Raw genomic sequence first — 5,221 nt, 5'->3', positions numbered from 1 at the left:
GCACGTTCCACATCATTTGATGGGTGTTAACCTGTAAACTGAGAACGGATGTTTATGTAAAACATCCTTTGGCAACCAGTGAGAACATACGCGTAAGGGTGCGAGTTCGCATCTGAGCGAATTAACCAGAATAAGGTCCTAAGATCTGACCCGTGGGACAATCTTGTGAGTTAACATTATCTTCATACAGTACTCCTCAATCTATTATAGGATTACTTACCCTATGGATAGGGACATCCTGGAACAAGTTCCACTTTTTACAATAGAAATTACTTTTCCATAGGTTTAAGGTAGTGGTTTCAAACTTATGGCCCTCCAGCTGTTGTGGAACTACACGTCCCAGCATGCCCTGCCACAGTTTTAGCAATCCATTTTATAAAATCTGTGGCAGGGCATGCTGGGACATGTAGTTCCACAACAGCTGGAGGGATATGAGTTTGACACCACTGGTTTAAGGTGATCAATTGGAAGGACTGTCTTTTTTTATTTATTGACCTTGCCCTCTATGAGTATGGGATGAGTTGACCGAACACCTAAAGTGAATGTTCCCCACACCTCATCAGAGGCACCATGGGTAAAAGTGAATGTTACCCATACCTCATCAGAGGCACCATTTGTAACTGGCAATTGAACTTATTGGTATATTTTGCCTTGCATCATCTTTTGGCATGGACACACCATATCTATGACCATCATAGCCACAATAATGCTAACTTATTACATATACCCCTAAGCAATGTGGGATGTTAACCGTTCACCCCAAACTTCTGGATATGGAAGAATTTGCATGGTTAAAGATTTTCACAGATGTAGGCAAATTTTACATTATAGTACATAGTAGTAAAAAGAACTAAGATAAAAATAAAAGGTACTTGTGTACTTTCACGGCACCAGCATGGCACCGTGCGTCTGTGTCCCCTTGTGGGGCTCGCTGCGCTCGCCCACGCTGCGGGCTAGGTGGCTCGCTACGCTCGCCACGCTATCTAAAATCAACTCCATGCCAACGTGGATAGTGGGGGTATGAACTATACACGTTGGCATGGAGTTTTCAGCCCCGCAGCTGGACACAGACGCACGGTGCCATGATGGCGCCGTGAAACTACACAAGTACCAAATAAAGTGTATTGTATTTTGGTATATAGTGTTTTGTACCGTCAAGTATTTTTGTTTTAAATGATAAAAAAATGGCTCATAGTTGTATTATGTACACGGGTGTGTCATGAGGAAGAATCTACACCACTGAAGGAGCACTCCAGCTGTTATTGAACTACTACACATTCAAGCAAGCATGGGATGTGTACTTCAACAACGGCTGGAGTGCCAAGGTTCTCCATCACTGGTCTAGACTGTAGCCTAGACTACGGTTGGTGTCAGGTGTATTGTGAGCAGTGGGTGGGTTAGTTTTGTATTTGCAAGGGGCAAAACAAAAGAAAGTAAACGCTTTTTGGGCGCACTCTTTGAAAATGTAAAGTATATTAATTAATATTTAAGACATAACTTTTAATGTGGACTTGTTAAGATATAATGGTATGACGCATGAGTACAATAAAAATTATTCTGAGTCTCTTATTTGTTTTTGTTGTGTGGTACTAATGTATGATAATTACTGATATAAATATCAATTTTTAAAGTATACCACACATATAATTTATCATTTGTTGCATGTGATCATCAAAGGTATAATAACCTGAGTGACCAAAGGTGGCAAAAAATGAGTTGGTTGCCCCAAAATGTTACACAGGTTGGGGTGTCAGCGACCCCACGTTACTGGGTGGCTCAATAGGTGAGCTAAAAATAGGTACAATTAATGCCTGTATTGGCCGACAATTTTTATTATTTTTAAAATCGAGCAGTAGGCGGCTCCTGTGCTGTCTGTCTGTTGACTGGGATGCCTAGGTATAGTACCACACCTGGACTTCTCCAGGGGTCACCCACCTGGATACTGCCCTGGCCCTTCACTGCTTGGCTTCCAAGTTCGAGACGGGTTTGGGCACACCAGTGAGGTATGGTGGTATATTTAATGTGAATTATGTCACGACCCAACAGCCCCGGTTAACTGCTGGATAACATCCAAAACCCGAAATAAACCCAAATAATTTTGGACAAAAAAGCAAAAGATTTGAGTATCTGTCACACAGCTGCATCAGGTACCATAAGCGTACAGTTTACAGATGGGTCATTCGCAGCAAGTAGTCAGGAAAAAATAAATAAAATATAATAATAATAAGCTGGATGTACTGAGTAGGTATCATGTGACAGGTTTGCAATAGCTAGGCTATTTATACAGCTTTGGTTCCAGTGTCTATGTCATACAATTATTGTTACCATATACACATGGTTTGGTTATAACTGCAAAGGATTAGTCAAAGGTATTGATACATTTTGTTTGAAAATCTGACATTAAGTCACAGTGTATCCTGAATGCAATGTGGATGAACGTTAATCCTTCAGAGGCACAGTTACTTGCTGGTAATTGATGGCTGGGTGCAGGTATTTGAACACTGCAGCCTAATCACTCAAAATAAAGGTAAGCCTGGATATAACGACTGATGCAATAGGTGTCAAATATAGTCAATTTACACAGCTGTCAGATATAGTCAATTTAAGCAGCTAAGAGAGCCTGGCGTTAAACACATAAGAATATACAAGTATGATACTAGCGTTCGTTAGAGGAGTATACCACAGCTGAAAATCCAGACTGTGGCAACTCCTGTACCTTATCCCCTAGCGTGCCGGCTGGGGGGAGGGATCCAGAGAGCCCAATAGCTGGGATGGTAAAGCCTGTCCGTAGCCGAGATGCGGCTGGGGAAGTGCGGCGATGCGTCCTGATTGCTGTGTAAATATCAGTATTGGCTTGTAGTCACTTCAGGTACCGCCGTACCTCGCGGCGGGCGTCAGGATGCGTACTTGCGGTTTGGAAGTCGGCTGTATGCAGGGGGATTGGGAAGGGAGAGCCAGGTCCGTCTTGCTCGAGTGGGGGTAACGTGGGGCGCCTGCTTGAACACGTGTTTCGCCTCCTTGGCTTCTTCAACCCGTCTCGAACTTGGAAGCCAAGCAGTGAAGGGCCAGGGCAGTATCCAGGTGGGTGACCCCTGGAGAAGTCCAGGTGTGGTACTATACCTAGGCATCCCAGTCAACAGACAGACAGCACAGGAGCCGCCTACTGCTCGATTTTAAAAATAATAAAAATTGTCGGCCAATACAGGCATTAATTGTACCTATTTTTAGCTCACCTATTGAGCCACCCAGTAACGTGGGGTCGCTGACACCCCAACCTGTGTAACATTTTGGGGCAACCAACTCATTTTTTGCCACCTTTGGTCACTCAGGTTATTATACCTTTGATGATCACATGCAACAAATGATAAATTATATGTGTGGTATACTTTAAAAATTGATATTTATATCAGTAATTATCATACATTAGTACCACACAACAAAAACAAATAAGAGACTCAGAATAATTTTTATTGTACTCATGCGTCATACCATTATATCTTAACAAGTCCACATTAAAAGTTATGTCTTAAATATTAATTAATATACTTTACATTTTCAAAGAGTGCGCCCAAAAAGCGTTTACTTTCTTTTGTTTTGCCCCTTGCAAATACAAAACTAACCCACCCTCAGTTATTGTTACTGAACGCTGGGCGCACCACCAACCATATAACCACCGGCATTTTTGTTTATGTGGTTTCTTATGTTGGTTACAATAAATTGGTCTAAATAATATCAATTTAATAATTGTTTCAGCTGTGCGGGTCCTTTCCCACTTCTTCCTTGTATTGTGAGCAGTGTCATTTCTGGTAAACTTAGTGGGATAAGAAAGGAATGGTGCATGTTAGATGTACAGTTAGTATTGATGAAGTATACACGGTATATAACAAACTGTGAAGTGTTTTATCTTTGTCACACATTTCTTCATGAGTGAAATATGTCTATTCAGGTCAGGTCTGAATTAAGGTTTGTGGGGCCCTTACCAATACAACTGTCAATAAAATATCCGGGCGATATTATTCAAATGTATAAATACCACCAACACCACAAATGTGAAATCAAACACATTGCAGTGACCTCAGTTCACATTATACCACATAGAAGACCCAGTAAACATAAGTGCCTCCCATGCTAGTGAAGTAACTATACGTGGGAGGCGTGGGGCAACCGCTGTGGTTGTCCTGTTGTTAATCTGACTGTGGCCCTAATGAAATCTATCTTCTATTATTGAACACTCTGTATTGGAAAATTGTCACAAAAAAATAGGCAATGTCCAACAAACTGAATCCTACCTCCAAATCAGCCCAAACTATGGGCCTTATTCTAGTTCATTCTTTCTGACAAAATCCGTCTTAGATGGACAAAACCATGTGCACTGCAGGGGGGCAGATGTAAAATGTGCAGAGATAATTAGATTTGGGTGAGTTATTTTGTTTCTGTGCAGGGAAAATAGTGGCTGCTTTATTTTTACACTGCAATATAGATCTCACTTTGAAGTAAAATCCCACCCAAACCTAATTCTCTCTGCACAAGTTACATCTGCCCCACCTGCAGTGCACATGGTTTTGTCCATCTAAGAAGGAATTTGTCAGAAAGAGTGAACTAGAATAACCCCCTATGATCCATCCATCCATCCAATGCTGATATGTGGCAAGACCACTCCACGTCCTGGCAGACCATGCCAGGAAAGGTTGGGACTGGTAGTAAGCCATGTGTGCTAACAAATGCGATTGGATTGTTTTAAAGATAATATATTTCACAGCTGTTTTTATTGATACTACTGATGTATAAATTGAACAATATTTCGGCTATTTCATTCTGTTCAATAAAATAATGTTTTTATTCTAGTCCCCAGTACTGTGGTTGACTTTTATAATTACAGTATGTGTTGTACCTTTTTGCTTACGATTTATTTAAAAAAATAAAATACTTTTTATTTGTTATTATGGTTAAGATTGAATTAGCTATTTTTATACATTATACATCATAATACAGTAACATTTAACAATTATAAATATTTTTTTCTTATTATTTGCCAGCTCACTCTATCAACCAAGGTATGAATATATTTATTGATTTACTCTTTTTATATATTATTTGCACATCTAATGCAGCACTTCACAATAATTGTTAAAGAACGTATAACAGGAAACTGTCTCTTGACCAAACATAAGTGTAGATAAGTGCAGTGGATAAAGGTCAGAATAGTCATTAATTTGAACAA

The 5,221-nt window shown here is 40.2% G+C and overlaps 1 pseudogene; it reads right to left on the bottom strand.

Annotated features, from left to right (window-relative positions):
• Positions 1-1,898: 1,898 nt before the first annotated feature.
• LOC146040551 (5S ribosomal RNA) lies at positions 1,899-2,017 on the bottom strand (annotated as a pseudogene).
• Between the last annotated feature and the right edge of the window lie 3,204 nt (positions 2,018-5,221).

The sequence above is a fragment of the Crinia signifera genome, chromosome 1 (assembly GCF_055691185.1).
Source record: "Crinia signifera chromosome 1, ASM5569118v1, whole genome shotgun sequence".
In the NCBI taxonomy this organism is placed as follows: Eukaryota; Metazoa; Chordata; class Amphibia; order Anura; family Myobatrachidae; genus Crinia; species Crinia signifera.
This window is presented reverse-complemented; position numbering and strand designations above follow the sequence as displayed.